Source organism: Labeo rohita, chromosome 6 (genome assembly GCF_022985175.1).
Source record: "Labeo rohita strain BAU-BD-2019 chromosome 6, IGBB_LRoh.1.0, whole genome shotgun sequence".
NCBI classification, from domain to species: Eukaryota; Metazoa; Chordata; class Actinopteri; order Cypriniformes; family Cyprinidae; genus Labeo; species Labeo rohita.
In genome coordinates, this window is record NC_066874.1 from 2,862,004 (window position 1) to 2,877,872 (window position 15,869).

The following is a 15,869-nucleotide window of genomic DNA, read 5'->3' on the forward strand; positions in this document are numbered from 1 at the left end:
CATACATTTTAACTGTGGCTTGAGTCTGGCTTAAATACTTATTTGGTCTGTGATAAAGAATAGTTTTGTGTTGTGACTATATATGATCGTATGTGATGTTTCAACAAAGAAAAGCTATGTTTCTTTATTTAGAGCTCTGTTTTTTGAGTCGAAGAGATGAACCAATATGATCAAATGCTTGTTTGGCGTTTCACACCCGTATCACCCTGAATAGAGTGCAGGCTGCCTGCAGAGTATTTTCCCCATCAGTGACTTCTCAGTCTACAGCTGGCGTTCTTTATCCACTCTGTTTCTTTGAATTTCAATTTAGCCTGAGCTCATTTGAAATTTGCAAAGGTTCAAGAAGTTTGTTTGCCTTGAAGCTCTGCCTCCTTTCGTCCTCATTTCCTCTTTCTGTCACTCTGTTATCAACACACAGAATCCTCCAAGAATTCTTTCTTTGAGTGAATCTCACGAAAACTTGTCCCAGGCAAGTTTAGAATAATAATCATAATAATAATCATAATAATAATAGTATTATTAATGATAAATATTATGTTTATTATTATAAAATAGCTACAATATAATAAAAAATTTGTTATTGTTATATGGAACTTCTCATACAGTCTTTTACTGTATTTCAGTAGATATACAACTATAATGAAGTGATTAAAACATAAAAGCAGTATAACAGATTTTAGCATAATTCATAAATACTCTCAATTTAAGTAATATTTCATTATTTTCTGTATAAATGAGAATTTGGGGAAACATTTAAATAAATCACATATACTACTAATAATAATTGCAGTCGTTACTATTGTTGTTGTTATTAAAATAAAAATATAATTTAATAATACATAATTATTATAATAATTCTCATGCATATTATTTTTTTTTAAATACTATAATGAATTAATTAAAATTGACACAAAGATAGTATAACAGACTTTACCATGATGAATAAAAACTTAACAATTTTAAAAATATGAAACATTTTATTGTCTGTATTATTGAGAATTTTGAAGGAAATGTTATTTCTTAATCATCTTGAAAAAAAAAGTTTTGTTTTTTAAAGCAATACATAGTTTCTTCTCTCTTTCTTTTGAAATATGCCAAGGAAATGTCCATTCTCAGTGTCTGTGCTTTATGCAATTTGCATATTAACTAAAAATGCACCATTGGAAATCATTTTAGTTTTTATTTAACATTCATCAACCTCAGAACCATAATACTGAGCCTGCCTTTATAGCCAACGAGACTTTTCAAATTTAATTAACGCATGAAAGAGCGGGTGGCCAATCCCCTTACTGACACAGAGGCAGGGCTTTGAAGAGTCTGGAGCGCTAATGAAACTCTGCCAGTCCTGATGTGATTAGTGGGTGTGTTGCTGGCTTTAATTGAATTGTTGACCCCACCCATCTTCGTCTGCAGGTATAAAGTAATTGAGGAGCTTGATCTAGAGGTCAAAGGGCACAGCAGGCTCTAAGAGTCAGACTCAGTCCCTAAGGGCTCGTGAAGGATGACGCCGAGCTGTTGTTGCATTGTTTGCCGTCTGTATGCTGCGGTGAGCTCATCGCATACCCTGACTAATCAGCCGGATTAGAAAGAGGCCCTGACCTGTGTGCTTTCAATCAGTGATGATACGTCTGTCTACGTAGACAACATAACAACCAGTGCAATCCATTAGTGTGCGTAAACCAAATTGACATGGTAGTAAGAGTACAAGGAAATGCTTTCATACTGCAAGGCGTAATAACTGAATACTATGAAGATTAATTCATTCAATTCAGTTTGCACTAAAACTCTAGCTTGTTTCAAAGTCCCACAGGCACTGCCATTGAATTAAAAGACATATGCACAGTCAGTGCATTTTGACTGTTTGGCTTGTGTTTGCCAGTTTACGCATGACATGCATGTTTTTCAGCACCTACATTTCCTTTCTCTAACTTTCACTCGTTGTTTGTTTTTGGGGTTTCTTGGTACTCATGTTGTTGACAATGTCAACATTGAGGCTAATCCAAATAAGGGTGACTAAAATAGATGACAGTTCGAATAGGATATGTCACACGATTAGGATCGTACTGCAGTGTACAATGCAAGTAAGATTCCCTGCATGACAGGTTGTGCACTGTAAATGAGACACTAAGGTTTTAGGTTATGCATTGATTTTGATGCACAGCATAATTATGCTTAAACTTCCTGCTGTATAGAATAAAAGATTTTCGAGAGAGTATCTTGATGAATGTTTTCCCCAAAACATCCACAATAACAGCATTCTTCTCATGTCCCATTATCCGAACAATGTTGCTGGCATTTACTTGACTGAGATTGAGTTTGCTATCTGTTCTTTATATTGTTGTGGCATTTACATATTTAGATATTCGCTTATTTTCGAGCAAAGCAGCGAGGATGTTTATTTCATTATTTCGAGCTGGCATATTTGTCTGTGCATCAGCCCACTCAGGGGAACAGAGCTGCTGGGAGATTCGGATGAGCCATTCAATGTTTCGTTTTCCTGCGCCTTATCTCTTTCCCATGCGGAAGCCATGGATAAAAGATTTATGTCCTATAGGGCCCGAGCCATCGGCCCCCCTTTTTTATTTTGGTTGTTTTTCCCTTGAAACCAAAGGAAGGAAATCTGGATGAAGTATTAAAAATCAATCTGTAATATCACAGCTCACTGCCAAAAATATTATCCTTTGTACCGATCTGAAATGCTTGAGAGGTTGTAAATTTCTGCCTATTTTGAAATGCTTGAGAGGCTGTTAATTTAAGAGGCAGTGCAGAAAAGAAATGTTTCCTCTCTGGCTGAAAGTGGAGAGCAGGTGTGTGCTTGGTAAACCGGATTGCAGCACTGATCATATTGTACATGCTAAAAGAGAATATGAGAAAATTCTATTCAAGGGTGTGTGAAGGCACATAAATCTATGTAAGGAAAATGAGTTATGTGATTGTAAATTAACTTCAGTCATTTGTCTTTAATGAACTTAGTTTAAATAGGATTATGGGTGGGTCTGTAGATTTTAATGAGAGATGGAATAACATAATCTGGTTTGCGTTCTTTGCAGGGCTTGTTAGAAAAATCAATACAGCGTCTTCTGGCACTCTGCGCAAGGTCGAGATGTGTTTGTAATATTCCGCCTCCATTACTAAAGATTCCAGTAATAAGTACTGTTGCAGCACAACCAAAATCTTAACACTTTAATTCACTATTTCCACTCATATTTGATTAAATGAAAAGTAGTTCTGGATACATTATAGATATAGATGCATTGTATATAATTGGAAAACCTGTTTATGGCCATTTTACACACATTTTGCATAAAGAAAATGGTATTAAAATCATTCTGTTATATCTTTCGTAACATAGTTGAATATCATCTTTATACAAAGTCTGGTCTAAAAAAATCCTGAAACCTTTTTCAAAATGGTTATAAAAAAAAATCTTATGCTTTAAACAATGTAATGACATGAAAAAAATACTAAATTCATAAAACTCGCAATTGTTAAATTTTTTGATATAAACTCGCAATTTCGAGTTTTAAAGTTGGAATTGCAAGAAATAAATCACAATTGTGAATTTTCTCAGAATTCCAAGTTTGTATCTCACAATTGTGACTTTTTTTTCGAAATGCGATTTATTTCTCACAACTGTAACTTTTTTCTCAGAACTGCAAGTTTATATCGCAATTATATAAAAAATTATATCACAAAAAGTTCTCAAAAATTTGTGATAAATTCACAGTTGTGAGTCATAAAGTTGGAATTGCGAGAGACAAACTCACAATTCTGACTTTTTTCTCAGGATTGCAAGTTTATATCGCAAGTATATTTATACATGCAATTGCAAGTTAAGTACATATCAGTCTTTTTTCCCTCAAAATTGGACTTTAAAACTCGCAATAACTTATAATTCTGAGAAAAAAGTCTGAATTGCGAGAAAAAAATTCAGAATTGCTAGATATAAACTTGAAATTGCTAGAAAAATGACAGAATTGTGAGATAAGTTACAATTCTGACTTTATAACTTGCAACTGTGAGTTTTTATTGCAGCTTTCAGAATTGCTACTCAGAATTGCTAATTTATATCTCACAATTCTGAGAAAAAAGTCAGAATTGTGATATAAAAAGTCACAATTACCTTTTTTTATTCAGTGGCGGAAATCAGACACATGCTTGTCTGTATTAGTAGCGATTTTACAGTAACTGTCTCTGCAGGTCAATCCTTACACCAGTAGGTGGCGACAAGTGACTGTTTGTTAAGTGAGTCATTGACTCTTTCATTCAACCAATTCATTCAAAAACACTGATTCATTCATAAAGTTAATTTTCGTTATTGGTGCAAACACAGAAATCAAAATATGTACATTTTAGCGTTCATTTGAGTCTTCTGTCTTCTGCTTTTCCATATTTTTCATCTCCACCAATGAAAATACTTCCAAAAGAAACAAAATGTGTCACAAAGCAACACAGAGCCCAACAAAACAGATTGACTGGGAAACTAGTGAGGGCTCGATCATTTTTTTCTTAAATTGAGGACATACCAGCAAATACAGCGCACAAAGCAGTTTGTCTCGACGTGGCTTTCTTTTCCAGGTGGTAATGATGACACAGTTTCTCGGGATGCCCTAGAAAACAGTGTACGATAACACGAAATACACCCACACACGTATACAGGACGCTTCCGGTGTCCGGTGTGGAGACCGAAGCGCATCAGTGCGTGCGCGCGCGCGTGCGTGTGTGTTTGTGAGCGCGCGGCAGATCGAGCGCACATCCAGAGCTCGTGAGAGGAGCGCGAAACCTGTCCGCACAGAGCGCGAAGAGGAGCTCCACTATGACAGCCGGTCCCGAAAATACTCTTATTATTCTCTGAAAACGGACCTTTTACAGGCACAACACGTTCGTGAGGAATATATTATACTTGAATTTTCTTCTCTGCGAGCGCGCAAGGTGTCTGTGGAGAAGAAACATCGGGATTTGAGTCAGGGGCTGCTGAACTGAGGAGGATTTTATCCTGTTTCACTTCTGAGGAGAAAATAGTCTCAGCTGATGCCAACGACGGGAGAAAATATAGAAACGACACTAACCAATGAGGCGCTGAAGAGTAAGTGGAGTTTTTAACATTTCTGTTACCGTTCAGATGTGTTGGGATGTTATTTTATTTCATTTAGGAAGCCCAGTTGTTCGATCTTGTCACTTGACGTTCATTGGAAGCTAATTTGGATGTTGTTTTTATTATTTCTGTCTTTCTTTTATTTAAAGATGACGTTCGATTAATATTTGATTAACGTATTATATTAATAAACGGTTTGTCAGCTTGTCAGTCGCTTGTTCTATATGAACGAGCTCGTCTCTTGGTCGAATATCAGCGCTTGGTGGCACTTGTCAGATCTTTAACTTTAAGATTTTGATATATGTATTATCAAATAGGTTTAAATCAGTTCGGAGACTTTGAAATGTGACCCAATTATAAAACACGAATTTTCTTAATGCTGTGTTAAGCACGTAATACAAATTCATATATAAAGTCCGTTTGATTATTCTGACGGATTGCACACAGATTTATTCGTATTGCTTAATTGTAATGAAAGTGCAAAATGTGTAACATGGTCACGGTCATGTGAAGTACTGCCATGGCTTGTTGGTTGTATGTTAAGCTGTCAGTTTGGGACTCTGGATGAGAGAAACTGGAGGAAATCCGAAGGCTGCAGCACTGAGTCATGGGCAGGTCCGCTCCATCTCTCCGATTCAGATCGCATCTTCTGTTCAGTTCGCAAATGGCATTTTCATTTCATTTTTTTGGAGTATGGTTGTTATGTTAATACTAGTCTCAGTAGACTAGTAAGTGGGAGGAAATGCATATGCACAACCCCAATCTGCTGCGAGATATAGCCTACTATAAAACAAACGTGTGTAAGTAGACACTGGAGACGCTACCACATCAAAATAAGACACGATGACTAATTATCTGCATGCACTAAACTAGTTTAAACCCGGGTTTGGGCTGAAAATAAATGCTCAGGATGGAGGGTTAGGTTTGCAGTGATTTATTTATTTATTCAGAGATTTTTAGTAGTGTAATTCGGAGAGTCTCTTCTTATTTTAAATACACAGCAATAGTATGCTTTTGATATCCTACATACTGTATGCATTATTGCCTAACGTGTGTATATTCATATCTATAATAGATAGCCACAGCTATATATGGCAAGATTTAGATTTATTCTTGTAAATACGAGAGAGAGAGAGAGAGAAAAGAGAGAAAAAAGAGAGAGATTCATGACATAATGGCAGAAATGGTCGTGTTCAAACCTTTTTGTTGTTTTATTTTCCTACAGATCTACAGATGTTTTTCCAGTGTTTCTGGGTTCATGGTGTTGCTCAAACATCATAATTGCTTTAAAAAAACAAAAAAAAAAAAAACAGAAGAGATTGTCTCATCCATTTCAAATCTGCCATTAATTACTGAATTAAATGCATTTCTGTAATCATGGTTCCAATGTGAAAGATAAACTGAGCAGTTACAAGCTGTTTCTACCAGATCTGACCCCTAAAACTGGCTTTTGCTGATGTATCCTGATGCAGTCACAGTAATTGAGTCATATTAAACCAGTACATTTAAATGTCACCACATGAAACACATTTATAAGTTACCTTACAAAACCTTTCTCACAATGGTGTTTCCAATTTGCGTCATAAAATGTAGACTTGCTCTCTCAATCCAACGTTGATTTTTTTGGGGGGATTAAATAGGTCCTCTATTGAATGTCATCCAAATGAATTTGTAAAATATGTAAATTTGTCTCTTAAATGTAGGATTCCCTTTCAGTATCGGTGTTTATCATTGATGTACACCAGGCATGGACATCTGTATCCATTTTTGAACCTCTGGCCTAGGCTGATGATTTCCATCTCTGGGTGGAGATGTGGAGGCCGCAGCAAATGCAGAGAAAACACAGCTTCAGCTAATTAGATGTTGGAGAGCTGCTCTTCTACTCTATCCAAACAGCATCTCTCTCTTGCTCTCTCTCTTTTAGCAGCTCAGCCCATGCTCATTCAGGCTCTCCATGCTGATAAATGATGTGTAATTTCAGTAATGAGTGGGAGTGTAAACATATGTGGAGAGAGGTAGTTTTCCCCCCACCTTTATTTTATGATGTACCACAGTTTCTCCATGCCATGACAGGGTGATGCAGCAGGTAAACCACCTCACAGTAATGGCAACTGCAGCTACGCATTGAACATCTATCTCTAGTAACGAAGGTGTCTGAAATATGACTTGGATGACGTATTGTGAGGTCGGTGCTTGTGCAGATTGAAAACGTGAGTAATGCGGTCACTGACTTACACGTTTCACGTTCTGTATTTCCTGAAAACCGTTTTGGGTTTCACATGTTATAAGCTTGTAAACCGCATTATATGCAATAACGGTTTATTGGGAAAGGGCTGGAAGACCTTAGAGCTTGTGGATTGACCAATCTGTAGACCAGTCGTGGCGCTCACATTTCATTCCCGCCAGTGCACTGTAACAGAGCGGCCAGGGTTTTCAATTACCCTTGCTTTTGTTTGTTGTTCGACCAGAGTCTGGAAAGCAGTCCTTTTGTTTCATCCCAGCATCAAGGGCCAGACTCAATCAGCGGGACTTATAGACAGGGACAATAGTCACAAGCTGCTACAAAACAAGCAGAGGACAGCAATCTGTAACAAGTAAATTGGTCTGTAATATATGGGCTATTCATGTCTTATGTCTTTTTCACAATGCACGCACAAGTGCTACATTACTGTAATTGAGCCATTAGTTATGTTTACATGCACTCATCGCCATTCAGAATGAATCCAATCGGATTTCAGATTCTGAAATTTGTGTTTATATAAACCCAACCCAGTGACATATTTGTTTACATGTGCATTACATGTATTCCAAACAAATTGTTTTTCATGTTCAAAACTGGAGAAAGCACCAACAGGACACCTGACATGTTAGAAGAGCTTGTTTAGCAAATATGTATTAAATATTCAGTTTCATTTAACTGGCTTGAAACACGAGACGTGAATAAACACACGTTTGTAAACATACGCATCAAGGCACTGCGCATGTGCGCAAGATATTTTCAAAACCGATTGAGAAAATAGTCAGATTAAAGCATTTATGCATAATTTTTTTTCTGTTAATGAGATTATTTCAGGTCTACACCACCACTTTCAATCTGATTGAAATTTAATTTTGATCAAGCTCAATTAGATGTTTACATGAAGGCTTTTCAGTCCAATTGAGCCATCAATTCTATTATAAACAGATTATTTGGGTGCATGTAGATGCAGCTATTGAGAATTATTACAAACTTGATTGTCACAAAATCTAATTTACGTGAGGATGGTGTCACATTTACATCCAAATCTAATCCAAACTCTAAAGTACTTAAATCATTTGCATTCAGAGGCAATGCACCAGTCTCATTTGACCAGTCATCTCAGATTTTCTCTGAAGGTTTTGAACACATTCCATCATATTAACTGTTTTTGTCTTTGTATTAAACTCCACATGCGGCACTGACAGTATTACAGCACTATTTCAGTGGCAGCTTGGACAACTCATTATATTTTCTGAAGTGCCACATGCACAGGCTTAAGATTTAAGACACAGTTCATGTGGAAAAAAAGAGCAAATTTCTAGCTGTTCACCCAGTTGAAAGGAAAAATAATTATAGATTGCTTGCAGTTCTCACAACTAACAATAATACAAAACATACAGACACTTTGGCAAGCTGCATAGAGGTCAGTGCTACAGTACATCAGACATAAAATACACTATAAACAAACTGGTTTTGATATAACACAGCTCTATAACTTTGGACACTAGTGAGCCGTGAGTAATAAGCGTTCACACTGGAATCTAAGATTAAAAAAAACACAAACATTTTATCAGTTTTGTTTTGTAACCTTTTTACTGGCAAACTTTTAACAAGACTTGAAATGTGTTTTGCTTTAATCCTCATCCCTGCAGTGGTTGTAAATGTGACTTTAGCAGGTCGTCTATGTGGACAAATAGCCTTGTTTAGTTGACTTTAAGTGTTTCATTAAAGCTCTGTAATTATTTAGCAAACTCCACTAAAAATGTATAGCAAGTAATATTTTTTAGGTAATGGTGAAGACTACAGATTAGATTATCAGCAGACTCCAAGATAATCATAAGACATATAATATTCAATAAGTTTAATACATTCAAATAAGGTCTAATGGAAATATAGTTTGCAATAAATTTTGTTCAGTATTTAATTGTCATGACTATAATGTTTTTTGTTTGAAATGGCTTCACATTCAGCTGTTTATCAAAACAGGCAGGTGTAAATTACTTGCAAAAGAGGTAAATGAGAAATTTAGAGTAACAGACAGGAAAGCAATGAGCCAAACAATGCAAACACTTTTTGCATTTATCACTTTCATGCAGACCAGACTTATTTATTGGCTATTAGGGCGGCCTGTGATGAAGTTGTCTCTTTCTCACCCTTGTCTTTGCATCTATTAAAGCCTGTGAAGGACCTAAATATGCATCTGCAGTATGTGAGTTGCATTAAGAAGTCTGTTAGAAGAAAAACAGCTATTTAGCATTTATCAAGCTGAGTCACAATATACTACTTGCTGTTATGTTGACTTACAATTCTATTTAGTGCAACCATAGTAACATTTCAGTGTAAATAACAGTCAAATAGGAATGCTTTTGACTTTGGTAATGTGATGGAATAAAAAGTAATCATTCTTGACAGACTGCTTAGTTTTCTCATTAAATAACCATTAAGACTGGACATACTGTAATTTTATTGTTGCTAATAAATTATTTATTTTGTTTCCAACCTCAGTTGAAGGTAAACATTCTGATGTGGCTCTTTCAACATACTATGATGTTGGTTATAAACAGAATGTTAAAACACAGCAGGAAGCATCTAGATTTTGACATGCATAAAGTATGTGCAGTACTTCAGCTGCGTGATTCGTTGCACGATTCAGCCTTCTGAAGTTAGTACTCTCATCTCATCTAGGGGGCGTGATTTAAGTGTCAAAACAGCAACTCCATTGAGGAAAAACCTACGAATCTTGTCCTGAGGGGTTTATTAAAATGCAGACAGAAGATGACGAAATGACGTTAATACAGTTTTATTTTATCTTTCTATTTTCAGACTTCTGTAATTCTTTGTAGAGGCAGTATTGGCAGGGAGATGTGTTTTTTTCTGTCTGCATCTCACGCTCTGCATATCATTTGTTGTCATGAGAAAGACTGACTGGTGAAAAACACTCTTCTGTCAGGCCCTACTGAACATCTCCCACAATGCCTCAGCACACATATACCCCTTTCACTGTTCCCTTTAATGAAGAACACTTTCCCTACATTCTCTCTCACTTTTACACAACTTTTCAGTGCATGTGCGGTGGAGAGAAACCGGTAAAAAATTCTCTTTTAGACTAACGGCAGGTGTGCTAACAAGGCTGTTGGCAGAATAGTGCAGGCACCTTTTGTTGTAGTTTAGTGAAGGTTAGAAAAAATTCCTACAAAACATTTTTTGTAGGAGTTACAAAACATCAGCAAGTTTCTAAAAAGTGATGCCGCTGCTTGATACATATTTTCTCTCCTAATTTGATTGTTTACACACATATGGTAGATCCTCTGCAGCTGTTTTTATACTTATACGTGCCATGTCTTTTTTGCATTTAATTAGACAATTATTGTGTGTGTCCCTAAGATAATTAGAATCACTTTAACAGGCCTTTAAATGTACAAAAACAGTTTTTTATGTACACTATTGGTCAAAAGGTTTTGGACAGTAAGATTTTGAATGTTTTTAAAGACGTCTCTTCTCAAAGTACAGCAAAAACAGTAACATTTTAAAATATTTTTACTATTTAAAATAACATTTTTCTATTTGAATATGTTTTAAAATGTAATTTAGTCATGTGATTACAAAGCTGAATTTTTAACATCATTACTCCAGTCAGATGATCCTTCATAAATCATTCTGATTTGCTGCTTAAAAATGTATTATTATTATTATTATGTTAAAAACAGCTGATTAGTTTGTGTTCAGGTTTCACTTTTGATCAATTTAAAGCATCCTTGCTAAGCATTAGTTAGTATTAGTTACATATGTTTAAGTATTAGTTTCCCAAAGAGAGAAAAAAAATTCTGACTCCAATCTTTTAAATGGTATAGTGTATAATGTTACAAAAGCTTTTTATTTCAGATAATTGCGGATCTTTGTATCTTTCTATTCATCAAATAATCCTGAAAAATTGTACTCAACTCAATTGTAATATTCATATTAATAGTATTAAAAATGTTTCTTGAACAGCAAGTGAGCATATTAGAATGATTTCTGAAGGATCATGTGACACTGAAAACTGGAGTAATGATGTTAAAATTTTAGATTAAAATGACATTTTAAAATATATTCAAATAAAAAGCAGTTATTTTAAATAGTAAACGTATTTCACAATATTACTGCTTTTGCTGTATTTTGGATCAAATAAATGCAGGCTTGGTGAGCAGAAGAGACTCCTTAAAAAAACTTTAAAAACACTTTTGACTGGTTGTGTACATTATATGTGTAATTATTCTTAAAAAAACCCTAAAAAGTCTGATAATTTAACAGCAAGACAGATGGGTATTAAATCTGCCAATAGGAAATTCTAGACTCTAAAAATCTGTCCAGGAAATAAGAGTTTTGGATGTGAACTCTTTAATTAATAACTTAACCCTTTAACTGTTTGTAAGTTTACTTCACCATATTACAAATAAATCCTAATCTAATCATGACAAACTATACATCGTTGGAAAGGACTAAGAATCCTAAATAGATATTTTGCCATATTTTTGTGTTACAAATGATGTGTGAAAAGTAATAGATTAATATATGTCAAGAGTGCAACTTAAAATAACAGCTCTGATGTTTGTCACAAAAGACTTTCTTCGTTGCCTTTTTCCCGTTTTAGAAATCACGTTTTAGAAATCATAAGAAATTATATATCAGTTCAAAACTTAAAATCTCAAAATTCATCCTTTGAAAGGCATTTTAAAATCAGACATTGCATTACCACACATTTCAAGTTTATTCACAGCATTAATTGAAGACCATTTTTCAAAAATAAATGATTAAATAAAAACAAAAAGACAATTCTCCTGTTGAATTGACAGTACAACTTATTTTGCTTTTCTAGCAGCCGTTCTCTAGAGATTTGACCCATTGCGTCCTCAGCGTTGCCTTCTAGCTGATTGTAATCCTGGTTCAACAGGAAAAATAATTTCGCTTTGGTCTCTGGATGATGAGAGCTGCTATTACACTGACGTGTGCTGATTAAAGCTTTCTGGCAGCACATAATGGGAGTCAACATTTGTAAAAGCCGAGCGGATATGTGGGCTTTTGGTGAAACAAGACATCTTTAACATCCTGTTGTATATCAGATTCAAATTGTATTATGAATATTTACAGTAATAACACATAATTATAGGAGATGCTGGTCTGTTCTGATTTGTGGTTGTGGTAGAACAGCAGGAAAACATAGACCTAGGTGCATCTAATAAAATGCAACTAGACATATAATAATGCGTAACTTGGAAAAACAAAATTAACAGACTTGTGAAATTTTTGCTCATGTCAAAGCAGGGTTGTTACATTCATTTGAGCATTCAGTTCAAATGAATATCTTTAGGCATATCAAACAGACCAATGTCATGTATCTGTGTTGACAGTTTCCTAACAGTGTTTCTCTTTGATGGAACAAAGCGTAGATGGACTGTCTTTTTATCCCGAATCGCAGGGTTGTTGATTAGATTGTCTGAGGCCAAATGAGTGTCGGATGACTTTCATTACAGTCATTAATCCATCAGTTGAGTTTCAAAGGCTCTGTCGTGTCCCAAATTAGGATGGACTGCAGTACAACTCGGGCTTGATGTTCTGACTGTTCATATTTGTAGGTACCCCGACCGATTTGCGAATACTCACGTGTACGAGCGTGTGTGTTTTATGAGCCGTGTCCTTTGAAGGCGATCTGCAAGTGACCAGCCACTCTGTCTTTTTATGGGAGTTTTATGGAGCCTCTCCCAGATGGTGGATAGATAGGTGTTAGATTGTGACTGCTATAATAGGCCACAGGACAAAGTGGTCCATCTCTGGCCTTGACACGCTCTGGGGATTGAAACTCAAGAGTGTATATATATCAAGCCAGCGCTGGTTAATAAAATATTCCATCATATCTGTCAGCAGGAAAGCTTTTTGTGCTTGAGTCTGAAGTGCCCAAGGCTATCTGTGAAGCACGGGACTGATGAAGTTATTGTTTCTTTAGATGTGATCATCTTATATCATCGTTTTACAGTGCTTACAGTAGCTTTATATCCCTTCAAATAAACATGAGCTGTGAACTGATTTTCAGAAAGCTTTAAAAATATATGATATAATATATAAAAAATATACATTCAGCTTTCAATGTTCTTTTTTATTTATTTATTTATTTTTTATTTTATTTAAATTTTTATTTTTTATTTTATTTATTTGCTCCCCTTGTGTAAGTAAAGGGATTTAAGGACAAATACATATAATACATATATTTATTTTATTTTTGGAGCAGCTATTTTTTTTTTTAAAGTTCATTATACTGTTTGTTTGTTTATATTTGTAATAAATTAACCTAAACTGCCGCCAACAAATTTCCTTTTTTATGTATTTTTAATTTAAAAGAAATTTAAAGAAAATATACAACCATTAATCACAGATTTTCTGGTTTTATTTTATTTTATTTTATTTTATTTTTTATTTAATTTAAAAGAAAGTTAAAGAAAGTACACAACAATTAACCACAGATTTCGTTATTTTATTTTATTTTATTTTATTTGCTCCCCTTGTCTAAGTAAAGGGATTTAAGGACAAAAGCATATACTACATATAATTATTTTATTCTTGCAGCAGTCATTTTTTTCTATAGTTCATTATACTATTTGTTTGTTATGTTTATATTGTCATAAATTAACCTATACTGCTGCCAACAAATTGCCTCAAAGGACAATAAAATAATTTTTATTTCATTTTATTTAATTGTATTTAATTACATTTTATTTAAATGTATTTTATCTTATTTTACATTTTTATTTTATTTTTAATTTAAAAGAAAGTTAAAGAAAGTAGACAACCTTTAGTCACAGATTTCCTGATTTTATTTTATTTTATTTTTTATTTTATTATATTTTTAGTAGTTCGTTCTTCCATGAAACGCCATATTCCTAGGCAAAGAGCTGTGTAGTGCACAAACAGATGTATTAAACTGTCAAAAGCATATTCTGATGTCAAAATGATGTGTGTGCATGTATTATGTGTGAGTCTGTTTATGTTTGATGTCAAAATCAAATAGAAAGCAATAACTGATCTTTTCAAGCCAAATGCACACACTTTTTATTGCATTGTCTGATTGAATTTATTGCATTGATTGATTTTATTAGTCATAAGCATATGCTTGCATGTGTAAACACACTCAAGATGAATGGATAAAAGCAGGGTGTGTGCAAGAAGAAATGTGTGCTATTTAATGAGCAATTCCCACCATGCACTCAGCCTGGTTATGTTTTAATTAATGCGAGCGTGTTGGCACTGAGCAATGGGAAATGGTCCCCTCCTCAACCCCGTTATCCCCTCATGTTCTGCAGAACCCTAAACCTGCCCCGCAGGTGAGCATTGATGAAAGAAGCGAATGATTCATGAGCTCACCTGCCTGCCTCTCCCTCCGAGACCCGGCCAACTGCAGGCATTATCAGTAGTAAATGGGTCTGAAAACGCTTCGGCCAGGACAGGCTGTACGGCGTGTGATTTATTGGCCATGATGCTGCAAATAGTTAGTCGTGTTACCAGAGGGATATAAGCATTTTCATGGCCACAGTTCAAGTTTATTTCAGACATAAATTCTGGGAGACGTGGAAAGGAAAAAAGCAACGGTAAATTTATGACAAGAGAGATGTTGTTTGCAAGCAGCCAGCAGGAAGCGTTGTTTTAACAAACCAAGGACAAGGATGAACGACTGTTTTGTTCTCTTATCTTACGTTTTGTCAAGAGCTTCGTTAAAGATGTTTTCCTTGAGAAGAAAAACAAGAACATTTGCTAGAGCACCTTAAAAGTAACATGCACTCAAAAAAATGATTCTTTAAACCTACTTAATTCAATTATGGACAGTGGTTCCACACAACCAAATTGTTTTTGATGAACATGAATGGAATTTTTTGAATCTATGCAAACTCTTTGTGTTGTGACAACACAGCTGAATGAGGAAGAATTTATGTGAAATAGTAATGTCCAACCAACTCAATTTATTCACTTCCCTGTAACTTAAACCGGTTAAGTTTAGTGAACATGTTTTGGTTTATTAAAAACTGGCTAAATATGTTTCACTTTATCAACATAAGGAAGTTTGTTTCAGACAACTCATTTAAATTATGGACAGTGGTTCCATCCAATTGGTTCTAGTTACTTTAACTAAATGATTTCAAGTTAAAGTTACTCCCTTCAACGAAGCATTTTTTGTGTGATTATTTTGCAATGAATCACAAAAGACAAGATGTCACAAATTATCAAGTGTATTTGTTAAACAAGAGCAACAATTACAGTTACAACCACATTACAAAATTACAGAAATATTAAACTACTGTCATTTTCTAATTGGCATATAAAGGTAACCAATCAAACCTTAATCCAGGAACAGGAACTGGCTCCAGAAATAACTTCTGCAATACTCCAAATGTGTACCTGATTTCAGGAGTTCAAGTTTAGTCCATATATCAGTCCCAGCAACATGTTTTTTCATAGGGTTTACTGCTAAGGTCCTGAAGAACTTTATCTTCCAACACGCCAACATCTGCT

General features: G+C 34.9%; 1 protein-coding gene across 1 annotated transcript in view; it reads left to right on the forward strand.

The window, feature by feature from the left end:
- Positions 1–4,742: 4,742 nt before the first annotated feature.
- ptprfa (protein tyrosine phosphatase receptor type Fa) overlaps positions 4,743–15,869 on the forward strand; it is a 236,252-nt gene continuing 225,125 nt past the window's right edge. Inside the window, exon 1 of the mRNA XM_051111347.1 lies at positions 4,743–5,086. The gene's annotated coding sequence lies outside the window, so the exon portion shown is untranslated. The remainder of the gene's footprint in view (positions 5,087–15,869) is intronic.